At 29.8% G+C, this 23,717-nt stretch overlaps 1 protein-coding gene across 1 annotated transcript in view; it reads right to left on the bottom strand.

Moving 5' to 3' along the window:
- LOC107443419 (carnitine O-palmitoyltransferase 1, muscle isoform) overlaps positions 1-21,790 on the bottom strand; it is an 83,953-nt gene extending 62,163 nt beyond the window's left edge. The window contains exon 1 of the mRNA XM_071180722.2: positions 21,640-21,790. The gene's annotated coding sequence lies outside the window, so the exon portion shown is untranslated. The remainder of the gene's footprint in view (positions 1-21,639) is intronic.
- Between the last annotated feature and the right edge of the window lie 1,927 nt (positions 21,791-23,717).

Consider the following 23,717-nt stretch of genomic DNA (forward strand, 5'->3'; position numbering starts at 1 on the left):
TATATATATATATATATATATATATATATATATATATATATATATATATATATATATATATATATATATATATATATTTAAAGAAATGAATGGTTTCTAAATCGGACTTAGAAAATCAACTGAAACGAAAATAAATAAGTAAATAAATAAAAATTTTACGTAAAGTTACAAGGGTTGAACAAAAATAGCGAAACATTTCCTTACTAACTACATAGAAACAATCTTCAATCTTTTTATAGCGGCAAATGCTTTAGAAGATTTTTCACGGCAAAACTGCTGGCACAATTTGAAAGATCCTGCTTGAAGATTTTAGAAATGTTTAGTCTCGTTTACCATGCAAAGTTTGGATGGAACAAAATGAGGAGAGAAAAGTGATGCTTCGTTTTAATTTCGATACCAGCAATTTTGAAGTCATTCTATAGTATTGCGATATTTATTTTGGAATGCTTTTTTACATACAGTGGTATTGAAGAGAAACATTTAATTTCCTATGATCATTTTGGTCAGTGCAAAAGTTGTATGGGTAAAAAGAGTCCCACTTCCAAAAGCTATTAAATCGTTCCAAAAGTTTTACCATGAAAGCATTCCAAATCCTTTTTTGTTTAAATAAAAAAAATGTTTTCATAGAGCCAGTACAGTAATGTTACCATATTTCTGTTCAACCCCAGTTTATATTCCAAAAATAAATTAATCTTGAAAAAAAGAAAGGCCCGAACTTGTTCTTTTAAGTACAAAAGGTTTGAGCGTTTAGGATAATAAAGAAATAATTTCAACTAAATTTCAATTAAATAATAGTTCGAAGCTCTTAAAGGAGAAAAGACAAGAATATGCAACGATTTATTAACGTATGAATATTTGAATATAGAGTTAGTTGGCACGAGTGATTGTAAAAAAATGCCATTTTAAAGCAAGGGCAGCTATATGAGTGTGTGTAAAATTTTAGTTATTTCATTCCATTCTTTGATCTATTTGAAAATGAAGCAGTCTTAACCTTGAGTAATGTTAATCGTTACTGAGATGCATTGAACCAGATAGTTAAAAAAAGTTAAAGAGCAGATACATTTAACAAAAATGCTTAACAAAACTTACCAATGTTTTTTCTAGAATGTAATTGCAGCTTTTATAAAAATATTATGGATGGTATTTCGTTGATCAAACAAGTATATGAAATACTTCCTCATACAAAGTATTAAACTATGCTTTAAGGTAAAGCAAACTTATCAAAAAAGAAAATCGTGGTTCATGGATCTTTGTATTCATGTCTTTATTTACTCAGCCTTTGTTAAAAGGTGATAATCAATCCACTGCATGGAAGCAAGTGCCGCAACTACAATTTAAACATGTATTTTCAAAATGGAAGTTAATGCTTTGCTAACGCAACTCCTAAGTAACTTTAGGCATGTTCATAGTTCAGATCACTTGATTATTCATTCTTTTCAAAAAAGAATTGCACGAGGAAGATTTAGGGGATCATCAAAAAATATCTGTGCACTTTTTTTTTTACTGCATAGAAGCAAAAGAGAAAAAAAAAGTCAAGCAAAATGAGAGCAAAATTGCGTTTTGCTCTTATTTTGCTTGATTCCTTGAATCGATCTATATGGTGGGTAAAATAATTTCAAATCAAATTTACTAAACAAAAAGAAAAAAAAATCATTCATTAAAGCATTAACTTTGCTGATGGCAGAAAAAATATTTGTGGAGGTTATTTTTTTAAATATACAAGAAATACTGTACTATCTTCGGGAAAACATAACTCTGTAAAGTTTCAAATTGTAAGAACACTTCAAAAAGGGTGAAGATATTCATTTTTTTTACATAACGTAAAAAAGAAACAAGAAAAACTCCTTAAAAAACAACATTGAAGTTAAAATATTTAAAATATTTTTGAAGACGTTAAGGTTGAACTCCATCGAAAATTTTTACAAGATGATATCTGTTGAAATTAAGTTAATTATTTTCTCAAAGCTGAAATCTAAAGCCTGCATTAGAGACCCGCCATTTTGATTTAATCAGAGTTGTCGTAGGGAGGGCAATAGCTCAGTGCACCACTTGTTTAAGATTCTAGAATGTTCACGCTAGAGGCAACCAAAAAGAGAATTTCTTCTTAATGTTTTGTCGTTTTTTTATTTTGTGACCGTCATGGAACAGGCGACCCAATTCTATATTTATGACTCATTGACTATATTTATGACAATGTTCAACTTCGTAGCCTTGTAATTTTAAAACAGAAGACAAGGGAACTCTTGGATCAGAAATTGGTAAGAACTATTTGGTGGTAATAACCTGCATTTGTGTTACATGGAGGGGAAAACCAAGAAATTCTCCCGAGATAAGCCCGACGCCAATGGAATTCTAACTCATGATCCGTCGACCACTAAGGATATTTTACGTCAGAGCTGTAGTCGATACAAGCTGGGAGCAAAACTCCTATCAACCAGTCACCCCTGGGATTCGAACCTGGTTTACCTCATTGGGAGGCGAAACGCTGCAACCCCTAAAGCCACCACTGTTCCGATTTTAATATTAGAAATTCGAAATCTTTCTTTCAGTTTCAATCACATAAGACGTTAACAGGCAGGAACGCAGTAGTTTTCATAATTTTAGACACATAATAATGACCACCTACATAAAAAAAGTTATTAATTGGTTTATACAAATGAGATAGATAGAAACATTTTTTAAAAGATTTTATCAATTTGACTAACAAAATAAAATTTCTCACTTCTAGGGTCCTCTCTCCATGATATCTAACTATATACAAAAAAAAAAAAATCTAATGATGGCGTAGCAGTTTTCCAATTAGAATAACGTAATTCTACGTTACATTTTTAGATAAAGTTATCTAAATCGGTGTCTGATTTTATTAAACGTTTTACAATTGCTATTTTTTGGTGCAAATTGCACTAATATAATATTATGAATGACGATTAAGGAGATTACTTAAATGATTTGGAACTTAACTCTCAGCTTCATGCACACAAAGTGATGAATGCAAAAATTGTATTTAAAATATACATTCGTTTGTTTGGTAAACAGAAATATTAAATTACTGTTGTGAACTCACCAAATTTGTTATAACAATGTACTTTTAATTTTAAATATTGTTTCAAAAAATGATTACTTAGAAAAATGATTCATGTTCGCTAATAGATTTTAATTGTATAAGGGAAAGTAGAGCGCCGATTATCCGAACTGCTCGGGACCGAACATGGTTCGGATAATGAAAAGTTCGGATAATTGGAAAGTTGTTTAAAATCTAGTGTAAATGATTATTATTTTTGCATTAACTTCCCTTCGCACCTTTTGTAGGCTTAGGACTGGCAGTATTATCTAAAATAGCTTTGGCGTGTTTAAATTTTTTTTTCCTTTTTCTTTTTTTTAAATATTTTTAATTCAATTTTTTTTTTCCATTGCAGAAGAAATCCAGCAAAGATCCCGTTTCAAAGAAGATACGCTTTTTTAGCAGCCATTTATCCCTTATTCTTTTTAAAAAAATCAACTGAACTGGATCAACATCATTTTGACGTTCTAGCCAATTCATTGCGAAATCTAATGGATTGCATGCTTCTATATGAGAAGGTCCACTATCTTGAACTTGATCACCAACTTCTTTCACTTCGTCTGTAGAGTTCCGATTTTCATTCAAAATTTCAGCAACAATTTCATCATTTTCATCCGAAAGATCTACTGGTTCAGAAACTTCAGTTTCGTTTGTTTTTCTGTTAAGAATTTTATTCCAAGATTTAAGATTCCAAGCACTGTAATCACTAATTATTAACCACAAGTTACAACTACCCAATTATAGAACTTCAGAATTTATCAATTCATAAACTCCTTCTGCATTCCAACCATTGTAGACTGTCAAAATGAAGCTTGCATTCTTGGAAGATAATTTTCTGTTGTAAAGGGCTAAAGGGGTATGTAGGTTTAGCTGTATCACAATACATGCATGTATGGCAACTATAAGAAAACTGCTAAAAAGGTTGTAAATTAAATATGGTCTCCAGATGTAGGGGGTATTATTTATTCTTCTCAATTTAGAAAAATTGTCGATAGGTTAAAAAGTATTTTAAACTTAAAAAAAAACGAATTCAGACACAGTTCGGATAATTGGACGTTCGGACAATAAAGGTTCGGATAATCGGCGCTCTACTGTACTTGAGAAGTGGCGGGACAAGTGTTCTTTTTGGTACATATATTTTTAGTTAAATAATTTCAACACAACAGACAGCAATTATTGAAAAGCAATCATCGGGATTGGTGAACGTGAATGATTCGGAGTCTTAGCTCCCCAGTATAAATTGTGAAAATGAAATGATTGTATAAATTTTGAAAATTGAATGAAATGAAAAAAATTAGAGAGAAAAAAATGTCAAGTTATTGTTATTATTTTAAGAAAGAGATAAAAAAAAAATCCAACAAACTTATTGTAAGTACAAAATATAACCAAAGATCACTAGGAATTTATCGATCCATTTTTAGAAAAGAAAAAGAGTTTAAAGAACGTAGAAAAAGAGTTTTTAGAGGTCTTCGCAAAGTCTGGCGATGGTTCTAGATTAAATGCTCACTCAGTCTTGCGAAACGATTGGTAGTGGACACGCAACAGAGGAACCTGTAGCACATATTTCTGTATGGTGAAAGTAACCTGTTTCTATCAGAGAAAGAAATACAGCAAGAATTAAGCTTTTTCCCCCTTTTCTATGTAATAGAGAACTAAATTGTTCTCGAAATTTCGTCTTTTTTTTAAGTTGAAAGAACTTTTGACATCATCCAGAACTTCTAAACTCATTTATAGCATTTTATGTTAGGATCAAGCTGCTAAACTAGTTTAACCCCTTAAAGCATGAGTTTTTTTTCTCCAGAAAAACAGGTAAAAAATTATCTAGTTTTATTTTGTTGACGAAAATGATTATTTAGGTATAGTGTAAGTTATTTTTTGCTATTTCAGTTGTGGGGGGGGGGTGACTAGGGAGCGGGGGATGGTATAAAAGTTATAAAAAAAAAATTACAGTACAAACAAAGTTTGAAGAATTTGATTACAGGATGATTTTGAGTTTCGAAATATTGAAATCAAATTAAATCAATATATCAATTAATATTCGATAAATTAAATTAATATATCAAATAGCTAATCATCAAAATATGCACCACGTGATTTACAGAAAAAAAATACTGCATAGCGGTGTCATAATAATAATTTTAATTAATAATCATAATTAATAATGATAATAATAATTTTAATTGTAAATAAATTTAATTATAATCTAGCCTATCCATTCTTACTAGAACGGATCTCTGACGGGCATTAGAATTAAAATAACGCAAGATTACCCGTGTGAGACCCAAATTTGCCGGTAACTTTTGCCCATATCAGACACAGGCAAATGCATTTACGAGTTTATAAAGTGTATAAGTTATAATAGAAGAAGAAGGTTTAGAAAGATTAGCAATAGCTCTAGAATAAATGCGTATTATTGCTGTAAAAAATTATCGAAATGACTGCCAATTAATTTGCTAAATTCCGGCAAAACCCAAATATTTCCTTTAAATTAAAAATATTATTATTAATAGCTTCAATCTACATAATTTTTTTCTATCCCTTTGACAAATTTTTCAGATCATAGCAGAGCCCTGATAATAGTTATATAGTACACTTAAATTGTGGTACACATGTTGTATACTGTATCGTGATAAAGAATAAAATCGGTTGTAAAAATGTAGAGAGATCAACTTGCTCCGCTTTGTGGAAATTGTTTTTCTAATTGCAGAAAACTTTCATTAACAGTTGTATCGCACACCACTACATTTAAATAATAAAAATATTTATAACACTTGTCAATGCCTATTAAAATACAGGTTAAATGATGCAAGTTATTGATTTAAATATTTTACCACTTTTTTTTGTTGGCATCCCTGAAGACGCATAGCTAACATCGCATTTTAACAGAAAAGTGAAGTTAAATTTATTAAATCCTCCACTTTCCTCAAAAAATAAATATTAAAATATTATTCCTTTCTTAACACTGGAAAGACGGAAAATTAGTATATACCTATGTTGCCCAAAAGCAGTAAAAATGACTGGATTGTGAATGCGTAAATAAATTTGTTTAAAATTAATTTTTAAAATTTTTTATATTATTTACAGTTATATAACAAGTTATTAGTAAATACAGTGAATTCGCGATAACTCGAATCTGATAGGACTGACGAAAAACTTCGACATATCGGAAGTTCGACTTATCATTAGTTTCGGCTTTGGACTTTCAAAATATTGTCGCATTATTTAATTAATGCTTATTAATTACAAATCTTCTAAATGCTTACAATATTTAAGATCATTTTTCTGACAAGCCATTTACGATAAGACTGTTAGAAGCACTTTATGATACCCTGGTCCATCGGCTGCAACTTTGCTGTTGTATTTGGCGGGAGAAACTGCAAGTTTACTGCTTTCAAATTAGGCTGATCACTATGCGCTGTGCATTTATCCATAAAGAGTATCACTTTTCTTTTTTTAGCGAAGAATTTCCGATCCAATTTTCTTACATAGTCTTCAAATAAAACTGATGTCATCCAGAACTTTTTGTTAGACTTGTAATCCAAAGGATATGTTTTTACATTCTTGAAACATCGGGGATTTCGGTATTTTCCGATAACAAGTAAGGGCAATTTCTCTGTCCCAGACGCATTTCCTTCAACTAGGACAGTCAAACGTTCCTTGCTCATTTTACCCCCTGAGCAGTTTTCATCCTTAAACATCCTAGTCTTATTTGGAAGACATTTAAAAAATAAACCCATTTCATCAATATTGAAAACATCATTTTAACTGTATCCTTGAAGTAAATTTGGTAACGTTTCATTTAATCACTTTTCACATACTTCAAGAGGGACAGCTTTAGCTTATCCATGAAGAATGCGAAAGACATTGTGCGTGTTTTGCAAAGGAAGGGGCAAGATATCAGCTCCTGGGTTTTTTTTTCTTGCTTTAAAAGATCCCCAAAAAAATCGAGTCAAAGGGAGTAAAATATGAGTAATCGAGAATAATTAACATGAAATTGAAGATAAAAGGGTCGGGACCTCATAAAAAAATCGAGTTATAGTAATATTCGAGTTATCGTACTTCGAGTTATAGCGAATTGACTGTATTAACAATAAAAAAAAAATTAGATGTTGCTCAAAAAGTCACAAAATTCTAAGAAATCGTGTCATTATATGCATCATTGTTTTTTCTAATTGAAAGCAGTCAAAATGACTTCCTTAGGCAATCTAGTGTTAAATTCCAATGCGACTCTTCTTTTAAAAATATTCACACTGTAATGCCTAAAAAGCCCGTTATTTAACAGCCTCCTGGTGTTTAATGTTAATTATCAATACAGTGGGTTATGTCTTGTAAACTTTTAGTGGTTTCTTTCGTTTCTTTTAACTGTAAAAAGAACCTTCAAAGCGTAGGGCTTAAAATTTTCTTATTCCTATATCATACAACCTGATAGTCATCAAGATCAGATATTTTATTCTAAAAGAAATTATGACTACTTCATGTGTTTTATTCAATAAAGAAATTATTATTTGTTACTTCACATTAATTTTTAAAAAAAATTTTTTAGAAAAAAAATTATTATAAATTATTTTTTTTTTAATAAAAATATATGAATTATTAAATTAAATTAAAATTTAATTTTTCGTACTTTTTTACAGTAGCAAAGTTAAGTAAAAAAAGATTTTGTAATTTAAATTTTTAATTAAAATTAAAAAATTTTTTAAAAAAAATAATCCATTTATTTTAAGTAAAAAAAAAACCTATTAATTTTTTGCTTTCAAAACTTTTATTTTTGTGAAAATAGTGAATTTAAATTAAAAAATATTAATTTGTAAGTTGAATAAAGCACATTAGTTATCAACCTTTTTAGAAATGAAGACCAGACCCTAGAAGCAAAAAAACTTGGTTCCTCATTGGATCAAATATTCACGAATCTTGGCTAAATAATGTTTCAAAGGGCCGTTATTTTTCCGATATTGGGCCCTTTCGGAATTGTCCGATTCACCTGATATTTTACAACCAATATCGACCCTATATAGAATTGTTTGATTCATTCGATATTTTAAATTAATTATTCAACTAATATAGGCCATGTATAGGATATTCTGTGACCAATAATAAAAAATCTAGATATCCTATATTTGCTAATCGGTGCATGTTCTGCCAATCAATTTTGAACCCAACTAGGACCAAGGTAAAATTGCTGCTAGGGATTCAACTGCCTCAAGCCGGGTTTTGAACCTCGGACATTCCTAGTAGAAGGCGAACAGACTAACTCTTAGTCCACACAATACCATAAAAGTTTTTGTTAGTTAATAAGTAAATGAATTAAAACTTTAATTGAGTAAGTAAATTGATTATTTTATCCTAGGAGCAGAGATCTGGAGGCTAATTTATAAGTTAAAACTCTTAGTTCTGCTACTTTAAAGAAACAATTAACAGATGTAGATTATAAAAAAAGAAATATTTATTATGTTTCTAAAGTAAAGCGAAAACCAACAGAAACTCACTTTAGCGGTAGAACAAAACAAAGGCTGAACTAATTAATTGGGTATACTATAGCCTACGTCACAGGTCGTGTTATTCCTACTAAATTTAACTAGTAAACAGCATTTTCTGCGAACCTGATTTCTGGCAACAAGTAAATATTAAATGAAGTGTGTTGTTATAAGTCGTTACTCGGCAGATTGGAATTATATTTATCTAGTTCCTTTTGAAATAATTTATTTTGTTGTTTTATCTAAGTTCATGAATTTAATAAACATATTTAAAACTGAGCTTATTAATTAAACTAAAAGGTAAATGTTATTCCTAGTAAAATTTTCGAAGTGGAAGTAGTTGTGTTTTTTTCATATTATACCCAATTCTTAACTAGAATTCTATAACACATTAAAACTACGCAAACGATATGATAATCGATATAAAAAATCGTAAATAATATTTATGCTTAAAAATATGCAAACGATATTATTCATATACAATAACATTCCTTACCATGTTGGGAAAAAAAAGAATTATAGAACTTGTCTCTAAAATGGTGACATTAAGCATCTAATGGGTCAATTGTATAGATCGTTTGATAAATAACAAAAAGTTTTGTTAGACGAAATAAATCATTACTGTCTTCATTTAAAATAAGTAATCTCAATAGCAAATATAAAAGAGTGTTCAATAGATTGACCACTCTTCTACGCGTGTTATCACTTGTCAAGGTCAGGATCAGGAACCATGTAATACGTGAGCACAATCTGCAATAAGCCGCGTATTGTTCAAACAATATATAAGTTAGATTTTCCGACAGATATGGTTTGTTGATAATGTGTTCTTAAACTGTGAGCTAGTCTTGGAGACAAACAAATGCGATGTTTTTGAAAAGCCTTTAAATTAAATAAATTAATAAAAAAACGATGATAATTTTTTTTTAACGTCGACTGTCCTGCAAATAATAAATGTATATTTTCCCGCTCTTTTGTAACCGATTACTTAATACTCTCTGATTCGCTAACTCATTAATTCGGTAATAAGATAAGCCGAGTCACTCACTTGCTGTCTTGTTCTTTTTTATTCATTTTATTTTTAGTAATAGTTACTGTTGCGATAAAAATATTAACTGATGATAGTTGAGCCATGGGGGTTCAGGGAATGGAGTGGAATGGACTTCTCCCAATGAGGCGACCCAGGTTTGAATCCCAGTGGTGGCTTGCACCACCTACAGTGCTGACGTAAAAATAGCCTCAGTAGTAGACTGATCAAGGGTTAGATTTACCATGACAGCGGGTTAACCATGGGAGGTTTTCGTGTTTTCCTCTCCATGTAGCACAAATGCGCGTTAGTTACATCAAAAAATGCCCTCCCCAAGAAGGCTAGTTTGCCTCAATACTTGAGCCAAGAGCTCCCTTGACTTCTGGGTCTCGTTCAAAATTACAAGGCTACGGTGTTGAACATTGATAGTTGTAAACTCAAATTTGGGGTTAGTTGCTCAACACTGGTTATAAAATGATGATAGTTAAAATTCGCATACTCTTTCTCCAAGAGAAAGTAAGTTTACTTAATCCTAAAAAAAAGTACTAAAAGTAAAAAAAGTTTTGTTGTTTCTTTTTAAATCTATAAGATGGAAAAAGTTATTTGATATAGACAAGGTAGGTAACTGGATGCAGTGCTTGTAGAAGAAGATGAAGTAAGTAAAAAAGTTATCGGTGAAGTCGACATTCACCGATTTCGGTTACCTACATTCTGCGTAAATCCGTTTCGATTTTCACTATTTGTGTTACCGTGAAGGGCCGAAAGTGGGATTAGTCGACATTTACCGATGAATGTCACCAATCCCCTAACACGGTAAATGCTCGGAATATATGCTAGATCTGATTTGATATCAGATTAGTAATTACACTTGGCGGCCTTTATTCCCTAGACAGATATTTTTTTAATGTGAAATGCCACTGCTTGGTATATATTTTCACTGCACTCCGAGCACAAATGCTTTTCCTAACCTATCTTAATCGGATATTAAAATATTGAATGAATGTTAAAATATCAAAGAATAAATTAATATCAAATCGGACATAAAAAATACTTCGGACATTCACCAAAGCGACTCTGTGAATGTCGAGATTCACCGGTGTAAGTCGCCATCGATCATTTACGGCAGTGTTTCCCAAACTTATGACTTTTGCGTACCCTTTCTCAATTTTTCGTAACGCTGAGTACCCCTAATAAAAAAATGAATGAATTTTTTACTATAAAAAATCGCACAAAAAGTAAAAATCACAACTGGCTGTTGACAGTGACACCACTAATTATAACTCTGCAAAAAATATCCAATAGAAAAATACGTAATCGTAAATTTTCATGGCTAGCTTTGTTTTTAAGTAAAATTTTTTGTAATTTTCGTTTGTTGCAAGATATTTCGCATAAGAACGCGAACCCCTGCTAAACTGTTTCCGTACCCCTGGGGGTACGCGTACCATACTTTGGGAAACACTGATTTACGGTAACATATACAGGGATGGATCTGCTGAACAATGACAGGTTTTAAACAATTACACAGGTTCTATTACACGGTAGCAATTTCAGGTTTGAAATCAGATCACCGAAGTCAAGCAACACTGGCTACGGTCAGTGTGCGGGTGGGTGACCACTTGGATCAGTCTGCGTAGGGACCGAGGGTGTGCGATATTGGTCCTCGTTAAACTGTGCTACCGTAAAGTGCTCGACTTCGTGCGCAGGTCATCGGGCTACCGAAGCGGGGGTGCCATCCCTTCCGCAGAGGATCAAAATTGTGATGGCATGTCTTCGGATCATCCTCCGGGATGTTTCCCAGACCGTCGCCAATAGCCCAATGTGCAGCTCTAGTGCGACGTAAAGTAACAACAACAACAACAACCAGGTTTGAAATTATAATTATCAACTTTAAACAAAACTAGAAATTGTTTGTGTTATAGTGGTGCAAAGACAGACAAAATAATAAAAATTCCCAATTTTTATTTCTTCTCACGTTAAACAACATATTCAAATTTGCTGAAACATATTTATAATGGTTTCGCTCATTCATGAATTTTTAGCTCAACACCTGCTATTTTTAAAAATAAACTGTTCAACATAACAATGTTTCATAATTAAATAGTAACCATTTATTTTATTTTTTCTTTCCAATTGCACCCCTGGTAATCAAGGACACGTGGCTAAAATTTTTAAAAAATTCTGAAATTTACGTTAGAAAATCAAAGTTGTTGATATTAAAAAATTAAAATACAGAAAAATAATAAGGAATTATTTTCGAATGTAAGTTAATTACGTAAGCTTTGTTTATTAAGTGATTATGTCAGTTAGCTAATTTGTACGTATTACTTGTCTTTTCTTATAATTAGGCTCATTAACTGTAGCTGTATCTGTCTTTCTCGTATTTCCGTTCAGTTATTAGCATCAGAGGAAAAAAGTAAATTTTTCACCTTAATTATCACTTAGTAATCTTACATTTAAGTGAAAAGAACATCAAGTCTCATTAGTAATTCCTTAAAATTTAGTTTTAGCCTCATTTTTAATGAGTCTTCTCTTTGATTCTTTTCCTTGATATTTTCGGTTTTGGTATTTTTATTACTACTTATAAAATGTTCCTCAATAAGGTGGGGATATTGAAATACATTTAATTTCGCTATTTAAATTTTCGTCATTTAAATTTATTTATATTTAAAAATAAGTAAGAAAAACTATCGCTCTGTTTTTTTTTTTTTTAAATTTGTGTTGTAATACTTTAAAACGAATTTAATATAAGTGTTACTGTGAATGACCAAAATTGGTGGTTGCTGACTTCCTTGGATGAATGTTGACTTCCTTGGATGAATGTTGACATCCATGGGTGAATGTTGACAATCACATAGTTGCTTTGGTTCATGTCCGAAATATATATTAGATCTAGGTAAGTGCGACTGACCGGTATGCTCTACATCAAAGTTTTTTTTAAGGTTTAGTGCCACCGACCGATATACATTTGCCTGCTATACCCTACACTGCTGTTTTTTTTAAAGTCAAGTGCCACTGCCCGATATGCATTTAACTGGTACTCCGAACACTAATGTTTCTCTTAACCTATCCTCGACAGATACTAAAATAATAATATCAACGAATAAATTAATATCAAATCGGATATAACAAATATTTTGGACATTCACCAAAGCATCTATGTGATTGTTGCCATTCACCGGTGAAAGTCGACATTCTCCTGATTTCTGCCACTCACGCTAACATAATCAAATTACAAAATGAATTGCATTATGAAAAACGAATTTTCAATTTTGTTATAACATATAGAATAGAATCGTGTTTTTATTTTTTCAACCCCAAGCGTTTTTACAATTTTCAAAAAGTGTCAATTCAAAAAAAGAAAATACTTTCAGAAAAAATTTAAATGTGTAAAATTTTCTTACTAATTTCGATCAGTTTATTATTATTATTATTCGGTGGTCGCACATAGTATAGCCGGTCATCCGGACAACTTGACCGATGGTTGCATTACATTGTTTTTTTAAAAAAAGAAAAGATTAAAATTATAAGAAGTAACCGAGGTTCGCGTCTCACTTTTCTGTATCGACACTAGAAGAAAATAAAAATATCTTCATTTAAATCTTTTTCGTAAAATATTGCTCACTTAAACAGCTGAAAAATGTATTATATTTCAGTATAATAATAAATATTTAAAAATAAATATATAATAATATATAAAAATATTTCCCTAAAACAGTTTTGTCTTAATAGGAGAATAGTGTTAATTTTCAACTCAAAAATATGCTATTAATTTTCAAGGGAATGCTATTAAATTTCAAATTTTGCATATTTAATATTATAATTTCGACGGTGATTTGGAAATGTCTCGTTACAGCAAACTTCTCTTAACATATCATACTCGTTATAACGAGCTTTAACTGCACATTTTTTAATACAATTTTCAAGGAATATTTTAACATTTTTATAATAAAAACTGAGCGATTGTCATATGGGTCGATCTTTACCGCTGTTTCGTCAAACTCTCAGTAGCGATCAGGTAGCGAGCCGGAATCTCATCATAGTCCAGCGCTATTCGTCTTTTAAATTGTTCTTCAACTTTTAGCAGGGGCTTAAAAAATCGTTATTTGTATTGAGTACAGAAACTTAGTACCAATAAATAAATAGTCATGAAATGGTAAATGGTCATGATTGAGAAAGATTGAAGACAAATTTACCTTGATTTTCTCTCCATTAATCCTCAGACTCAGAATTTTCATTGAACATATTTTCTTACTTATTTTAGCAGTGTATAATCATTGTATGTGTGCTCATTGTATGAGTCAAAATGAGTGAAAAATATAATATTTTGCATTTTAATATTTTATGGTTATGAAATACAACATGAAACACTTATGTCTTTCTCTGAGTTAATGGTAAAATCTTCCAATTAATGGTAAAATTAATGGTAAAATCTTCACATTTACACTTATTTCCAGTTATTTAAACCTAGGAGAAATAGTTATTAACAATTGAAATTAATTTAATAAGAAAAATCAATTATTGATGATAAATTTTTGAATATGATTGAAAAAATCCTTTTTTCAAACTACTTTTTTTGGATTTTACATTTAAGTACAAATATAATTCCGATAATATAACAGATTTTTTTACTAACTCTTAGACAGTATTTTATAACTAAAAAATATCGAAATGTATTTTTAAATGTAATTACAGCATGAGAAAAAATATGTAAAAGAGGAGTCTCTTAAATGTAGGGCTATTTATGTTAAATTATCATGTCAAATGTAAAGACCAACGAACGATAACTTTGCTTTTTTTACAAAAAGATAAAAACTAGTAACTCAATTATTTCCTTTTCAAAATTTAATTTGAAAAAAAAAGAAAAAAAAAGACATCTGTGTTTCTTATAATATATTAATAAAATAAATTTCAATATTTTCTGATGAAAATATGGAAATGCATTGGAATAATGTAAAATTAAATTGATGGTTAACATAAGAAAATATTAAATTTTTCTCGGCATAAATATTGCGGCATTTTTTTCTTCATAACGGTAGTTTTTAATTTTCTAAAAAATAGTGTGTTTATATAACAGTAGTTCATAATATGTAGTTCATATAAGCACAAAATCTAAGCACAATTCTAATATAAAAGTTATAAAAATAAGTTATAAAAATAATAAGTTATAAAAATCTAAGCGCAATTAAAGTGAGAAAAAGATTTCTCATTTTAGTTGTGCTTAGATATTTATTTTACTATTACTAGTTAAACTATTCCGCAAAAAAAGTATAGACTGGAGACACCGGCATTCTAAACACTGGGTTTAAATTATTTGATTAGATGCACCATTTACCTTTTCACGTATATGGGAAACCGGGGGTACCATCACTGGCTGCGGTCAGTGTGCGGGTGGGTGACCACTTGGATTAGCCTGTGTAGGGCCCGAGCGTGTGCGGTATGGGTCCTCGTTAAACTGTTCTACCGTAAAGTGCTCGACTTCGCGTGCAGGTCGTCGGGCTACCGAAGCGGGGGTGCCATCCCTCTGCAGAGGATCAAAATTGTGATGGCATGTCTTCGGATCATCCTCAGGGATGTTTCCCAGATCGTCGCCAATAGCCCATTGTGCAGCTCTAGTGCGACGTAAATGAACAACAACAACAACGTACATGGGACAACGGGATCCCTTATATAAATTTTCTTTCCTGACGCTTTAATTACAAGCAAAAATAAATTTTGTTATTTTTTAATTATAAAAAACAATCTAACAGTTACCAAAAAAAGTTTGTTAAATTTCAGGAAATATTTTTGCACTCAAATGTAAAAAAAAAGTAGATTAAATTTTTTTCCCTTCATATTCAAAAAATGCATCAATAATTGATTTTGTAAACTAAAGAAATTTCAATGATGAACAACTGTTTCTTTTAGATCTAAATAACTGCGAATTTGAAAAATTATTGTTTGAAAGTGAGCAGTGTTTGGAAGATTCTACCTTTTATGCAGAAAAAAACACTGGTGTTTAAGGCTACATTTCATAGCCATACATTATTAAAATGCTAAACATAATATTTTATACTTATTTTGGCCTAAATCAATACAGAATAATGAAAAAAGTATGAAAAATAGGTTTACTAAAAATTCTGCGCCAGAGGGTTAATAGTGCATGTAATGTCAGAAAATGAATTAATTGGTTACATTTGAAACATGTAAGAAGATTAGTAAATCATCTTATCAAACAAATACCGTTTTACCTGTACGTTTCTTTATCTTTTGAGTTTAAACAACGAAACCAACTTAAAAGATTAAAAACTTGTTTCCGTAATGCACTATTATCTTTTTTAAGTTTAGTGATTCCATTGATAGAGTAGGTGTTTTCAGTGCTAAATAATGTCGTCATTTACGCTTTCAAACTCTCTGATAACATCTGATAAATTTGGCCAAGTTTTTTTTTCTTCTTTATTTACAGTCCTGATAGCGCCTTTTCTTTTTCAAAACAAATTTTAATGCAATAATGAATGGGCAAATTATTCTGATAAAATCTCGATGGCAATTTCGCTGAATGAATATGCTGATTTATCGCAGCACACTGCGAATTTTTTTTTCTGAAGTTGTGATGATAAAAAATTGTCAAAATTAATCCGAATCGACTAATATATCAAAGTCATTTATCTCAAATTCAGAGCTTTCTTTTCATGGTACATAACAAGGGGCTGGAGTTATCCTGTGAATCAGTACAGAGCCTATTTAAAGTAAACCAGACAGAGTGGTGACAAAGTTGCTTCAACCAAAGTTAAGGGAATTTATATATCTGTAATTGCCATAACTGATAAAATCTTCAGGGTGGCATATATCGAAACAATTCTGCGCGATATGATAACGTTAAATGAATTATATTAACAACCATCAGGAAATCATATTTTTCTTGAAATACTATTTACTACTTTTTATTTCAAAGATATTGTCTTCAGTCGTGGTGGCTCAGGGGATAGCGTGCTCGCCCTCCCCAATAAGGTGGCCAGGTTCGAATCCCAAAGATGGCCAACCCGGCTAGCACCGATCACAATGCTGACGTAACATATCCTCGTTGGTAGACGGATCATGGGTTAGAGTTTCCTTGTCATCAGGCTAACCGTGGGTAGTATTCCTAATAACACAAACGAGGGTGAGTTCCATCACAAAGTCCTCCACGAAAGGCAAATTCACGAGTTCCCTAGTCTCTTAAATTGGGTTCAAAATTACAAGGCTAAGGAGTTGAACACTGATAGTCGTAAACTCAGAATCGGGTCGACTGTTCAACGCCGTTTATAAAATAAAATAAAATAAAATACTGCATCCAGTAGTTCCCTTGTCTTCTGGATTGGAACGGCTGTTCAACGAAGGTTAAATAATAAATAAAAAAAACATTGTCTTGATTGATCAAGATGAAACAGCGACCCCTTAAACATTTAGTTTGTCGAAATAAGTAAATAAGTGTAGAAAAATATCAGTTTAACAAGCTTAATTTTCTATATAAGTTTAAACGTTAACAAAAAAAAAAAAAAAAGAATCAACTTATAGTCTTTAAACACAATTGAAAATTATTAAAATTACCCGAAAATAGCGTTTCCATGCCCAAAAACATATCAAAGTCTGCGAAAAAAATCTTTAATGATTGTTAAAAATGTTGTTGATTAAGCTTCAATAAAATCATTTCATCAGTTTTGATAATCAGTGCATCTTTTGAATTGTTAATATTTTAGTTAACTAATGACAGAAAATAGAGAATTTGATTGTCGATGTTTAATACTTATAAAATCAGTTCAATGGTATTGTTACATATTTCTTTTGCATTGCCAATGTTTTAGTTAATCAATAATAATACATTTAGATTATTAATGTTTGTTTATAAAATCAGCTAACTATACTTCATTTGAGTTGCCAATGTTTTAGTTTACCACTGATAGTAAATTCAGATTGTCAATGTTTGTTTTCAAGAAAAAAATCACTAGTCATCATCAACTTATTAATTTTGTCAATCAATACATATTTCATTTGAATTGCCATTCTTTTAATTGCCCAATGACCGTAAATCTAGTTTTTTAGATTGCCAATGTTTAATGTTTACAAAATCAGTTCACTGGTATTTTTGATACATATTTCATTTGAATTGCCGATGTTTTAGTTTACCAATGATGGTAAATTTAGATTGTCAATGTTTTTTTTCTTCTTTTTTTTACAAAAAACAACTCACTAGTCATCATCAACTCACTAGTTTTGTAAATCAATACATACTTGCCATTGTTTTACTCCACCAATGACAGTAAATCTAGTTTTAGATTGTCAACGTTCTATTAACAATGATGAATATGAGATGTAAACGAACTCATTAAATTGTTTATTTCGTTGTATGTGCGATATCAACAAATCTTTTCCTTCACAAACACTGCTCTGAAATATCATAAACAGATAACGAATTCTTCCTTTTTTGTAGTATCGGCTAAATTTATTATTGCTTCATTTTCAATAATACATTTTATATCTTCTGCTGCAAAATTAATACCACTGTTTGGAGACTCAACAAAATATATATGCTAAATAATACTGACAAGATTAATGAACAGAGAATTTAATTTACATGAATAAAGAAGTAGGATATAAAATATTCTCTATTTTGCATATAATACACGTACCTGAGACAAAGAGGAAAATTTATCGAAAAACTGATTAATCTCGTAGTTAAATTAGTCTCGTCTTAAAAACATAAATCCATAAGAAAGTATTTTGATTATTATCCTCATGAGTAGACAAAAAGAAGAAAGTATTTAAAAATATGCCATTAAGAAATTATTAATTAATTTAAAATGCAGAACAAATTAAGGTTCTGATAACGTTAATCAGTTCATATGTTCCCTGAATGGCTTATGGAGAGAGAGAGAGAGATTTATTTTGTTAAATAATAGTCGAAAAATTTTTGAATTGTAAGGTATACAATTTTTTGCATCATTTTAAAGTATATAATTTTACAAAGTACGAAATTGAGCGAAATCGGTTGAATAGTTCATGACAAATTGAATTTTAAGCATATGACTTTTTTGAAATTAAATTTTTCAGGAAATATTCAACCGATTTTACTCAAATTTTGTATTTTGTCATGTAAAAGTACACTCTTTAAGACGATGCAAGAAATTGTATACCTTACAATTCAAACTTTTTTTCGACTATTCATAAATAAAAATAATAAATACGTATTTACTAAAAGTTATTTTTTACATCGTATTATCTTTAGACAAACGAATTTTATAATTGTGAGCAAAAATGTTTCAATTCGCTTATGAAGTTTTCGAGATATAGCGAAATACGCAAACTAATTTTAAGAGGTCAAATTTGGAGCGCTCTTCTGACCAACCTATTGGGACCTTATTTCAACGGCTACTTCCCATATCTTGGGGGTAAGAAATCCGAATCCGTTGAAAAAAAGGTATGCTTATTCAGAGAAAGTACCTTTTTGAGTAGGATTTTGTAGCTTAATAATTAATTAATTAGCATATTTGGAGTCACCTCTTTAAACCGCTAAGATTCAGTTTAAGAATTTGAAGATCCGATCATTAGATCAAAAGTTATTCAGAGTGGCCCGTTTTTTATTTTGCTCACTGTAAATTTTTATAAAAAAAACTGTAACTATGCTATAACTTTAAGAATATTCATTCAAATTAAACAAAAATTTAAAATCAATTTGAAATTAGTTAGAAAATCATTACTTTAAGATTCGTTTAAAATTGAGCAAGATATGAGTAATTAAAGTAGTAATAATTTTATTCTGCGCATGCGCGGGAAAAAAAGTGAAAAAAATTTTCTCAATTTTGTTGAGAATCGTATTTGGCTATTAATAAAAAAAAAGTTCGATCATAAAAGTTTAAAAAAGTTTTAAGCAATTTGTTAAGTAGTTTTTGTACTTTTAAAAAGAAACTGAAGATGATAACGGGTTTTCTACAAATATTATTTTGTATAATAAGACAAAATTAAATAACAAAAATTAATGCCTTTCAATCTACAAACATTCATGCACCGAAATATAATTGTATAAGGAAAGGAAACAAGCGAAAGAAAAGATACGTTTCCCAAACAATGCCGGTGTCATTTTCAATAAATCTTACTCAATAGTATAAAATGAAATTTGTTTAAAACCCCTAATCAATTTGAATGTCTTTTGAACTACTTAGAAAATTGCTTGAAATGTTTTAAATTTCTAAGGTATTCAAATCGGAGTTTCTTTATTAGTTACAAATACGATTTTTTGCGAAATTAAGAAAGAAAAAATTTTCACATTTTCCCCGCGCGCATGTGAAGTATAAAAAAATTCAATTCCAATTATTGAAACTTAGAAGGTTTTTTTATCTCTCCAAGATAAGTTCAATCCAGCAACATTAAAAATTATCAATTTCAAAGTGTTAATTCCAAACTACTTTTTTTTCCCAAAAAGGTAATTTTTACATGTCACGTGAGAAGCACAGAAAAACAATGGGGGCATAAAATATTTTTAAGGATGCAATTAGTTTAAAAAATTGTTTTAAGGTGAAATATTAAAAGTATTTTTCAGTTGACAGGGCTCTTACTGTCTTAAAAAATAAGGCTAAGAAAAACATTGTTATTAATAAATTGATATTGAAGCTGCAATTTTTTTTAATAAACACTTAAAAAATAAATGTTTGTTTCGCGGGATTTCGCCAAAATTTATTAAGCATTATTAAAATGTTATGATGATAATGATTAAAATTCATTGCCGTCATTTGAGTTTTATCATTGATTCAACTATTGATTCAAATTTAAGCATTTTGTACTGTATAAAACGAAGCCTCAAATAAGTAAAAGTTGTACAAAGCTAAAATTTTTACATTATATCATTTAAAAAATTTTTATTACAGTTTCGTTCATTTGATTCTTTTTCGTTCTTTAGGTTCTTTTTTTTCTTTTCAAAATTTGTATCTTGACAAGTTAGAAAAAGAAAACATGTAAAGTATTTAAATTTTTTTTTGTGAAACGGCAATTTATCATAAATGAAGCTCGTACGAAAAAAAAAATATATAGTGATGTCAAATAATTTAATAGTGAAAAAAAAATCAATCAGTCGTTAAAAGTAGGAGGCACTTTTTAGTTTTCCCGAAATTGTCTATAGATATCTCTATATTATTGTCTAGAAATATATTTATTGATTATTTCTTTGTTAGATGATAATTTATTAAAAATAAAGTTCGTGCAAAAAATTAAATAGTTATGACAAATAATTTAATAGCGATAAACAAAGTTGATTAGTCGTTTAAAGTAGGATACAACTTTTTAATTTCTCTCTTAATTGTCTATAGATATCTCTATACTATTTTCTAGAAATATGTATGTACATTTTTTGTCAAATGACAATTTATCATAAATAAAGTTCATAAAAACAATTCAGGTCTTTTGACAAATCACTAAAAAAGGAAAAATAATATTGACTAGGCAAAGGAAGAGGACACAAGTTTTAGCGTTTCATTAGATTCTCTACAAATATCTCTATATTATTGTTTAGAAGTATCTCTATGGATTTCTTTTTTTTTAAATAACAATTCATTACAAATAAAGTTCGTGCGAAGAAATTAAATAGTTTTGAGAAATAATTCAGCGTAATAGCGTTAACTGAGTTGATTAGACGTTTAAAGTAGGATACAATTTTTATATTTTCACTAAATTGTGTGTAGATAACTTTATACTATAATCTAGAAATATCTAAATATATTTTTTGTCGAATGACAATTTATCATAAATAAAGTTCGTAACAACAATTCAGGTCTTTTGACAAATAACTAAATAAAGAAAAATAATATTGACTAGACAAAGGAAGTTGGTCACATATTTTAGTGTTTCACTAGATTCTCTATGAATATCTCTATCTAGTATTGCTTTTTTGTTAAATGACAATTTATCACAAATAAATTTCGTACGAAAAAAATAATTAATTACGACAAAAAATTTAATATAGGGAAATAATATTGACCAGTAGTAAAAAGTAGGGCAATTTTCAGTGGTTCACTAGACCAAACACAGTTATTTGTTTTGGTAGAAGAAGTTGAATAATTGAGAAGAGAGTTTACCTTTTAAGTTATTTCCTCCGTGAAATACGTCCTCTTCCTCTCCCTTTACTGCAACATAAAACCTGAGTGAAAAGTTGGTTTTTTTTTAGAGAGAGAAAAAAAAAGGAGTTAGTCTATTGTGTGAACCAATCAAAATGCTAGAATTGAAGAGGAAAAACCTCTGATCTGGTTTCGATATGCTACGAAAGTTTTTTCATTTCTTAAAGAAATAAAATATCTTTGAAATCAAGGTCGAAAGATAGCTGAAGGTCTGATTTTTTTTTTAATTACATTGAGTTTATTTGTTATTTAATTTTTACTGAGTTCATTTAATTGTTTTTATTCTGCCATCAAAACACATTGTAAACATGGCAAAAGTTCTAAATTTTTTTTTCTCCATCGAGTTTTTTTTTTTTTTTTTTCGTTCTTAAAACACATGGACAACATACTTTGCAGCACAGGAAAAATATCTATTTTTTACTATAAAAAAAAATTAAACTTTTATTATTAATTTTATTTATTTTTTAATTGTTTTTAATCTCCCATCGAAACACATTGACAGCATAGTTAAATACCCAACTTTTATTCTTACCTTGAGTTTATTAATTATTTTTTAATTGTTTTCATTCTGCCATCGAAACACATGGACAGCATAGTTAAATACCCAACTTTTATTCTTACCTTGAGTTTATTAATTATTTTTTAATTGTTTTTATTCTGTCATCGAAGCACATGGACAACATAGTTAAATGCCCAACTTTTATTCTTACCTTGAGTTTATTAATTACTTTTTAATTGTTTTTATTCTGTCATCGAAACACATGGACAGCATAGTTAAATGCCCAACTTTTATTCTTACCTTGAGTTTATTAATTATTTTTTAATTGTTTTCATTCTGCCATCGAAACACATGGACAGCATAGTTAAATACCCAACTTTTATTCTTACCTTGAGTTTATTAATTACTTTTTAATTGTTTTTATTCTGTCATCGAAACACATGGACAGCATAGTTAAATGCCCAACTTTTATTCTTACCTTGAGTTTATTAATTATTTTTTAATTGTTTTTATTCTGTCATCGAAGCACATGGACAACATAGTTAAATGCCCAACTTTTATTCTTACCTTGAGTTTATTAATTACTTTTTAATTGTTTTTATTCTGTCATCGAAACACATGGACAGCATAGTTAAATGCCCAACTTTTATTCTTACCTTGAGTTTATTAATTATTTTTTAATTGTTTTTATTCTGTCATCGAAACACATGGACAGCATAGTTAAATGCCCAACTTTTATTCTTACCTTGAGTTTATTAATTACTTTTTAATTGTTTTTATTCTGTCATCGAAACACATGGACAGCATAGTTAAATGCCCAACTTTTATTCTTACCTTGAGTTTATTAATTACTTTTTAATTGTTTTTATTCTGTCATCGAAACACATGGACAGCATAGTTAAATGCCCAACTTTTATTCTTACCTTGAGTTTATTAATTACTTTTTAATTGTTTTAATTCTGTCATCGAAGCACATGGACAACATAGTTAAATGCCCAACTTTTAATCTTAGTTTGAGTTTATTAATTATTTTTCAATTGTTTTTATTCTGCCATTATATAAATATCTATTTAAATAATTGTATGGTAGAAATATTATTACTTCTATGCAGAGGCTAAGCTTATTTAAAACGGTAGCCAATTATTTGAAACAAACGGAATTTCTCAAAATATATTAAAACTTGAGCATTCGTCTGTTTGATTATATATGTATCTATTTAAATTACAGTGCAACCTCCAGGAAAAACCACCTCTATTTACGACCACTTTTGGAAAGCATGAAAGTTTTTTCCATAGACTTAGTGTTGAAGAAAACTTTTACGAGAGACCCTTAGAACATCTCCCTGCGACCTACAAAGACCATGTCTATGTAGCGACCACCTCGATTGACGACCTCTTTTGGGAGGCACGGAATTTTTTCCATAGACTTAGTGTTGAAGAAAACCTTTACGAGAGACCCTTAGAACATCTCCCTGCGACCTACAAAGACCATGTCTATGTAGCGACCACCTCGATTGACGACCTCTTTTGGGAGGCACGGA

Source organism: Parasteatoda tepidariorum, chromosome 8 (assembly GCF_982258835.1).
Source record: "Parasteatoda tepidariorum strain Cologne lab strain chromosome 8, Ptep-v5.0, whole genome shotgun sequence".
NCBI classification, from domain to species: Eukaryota; Metazoa; Arthropoda; class Arachnida; order Araneae; family Theridiidae; genus Parasteatoda; species Parasteatoda tepidariorum.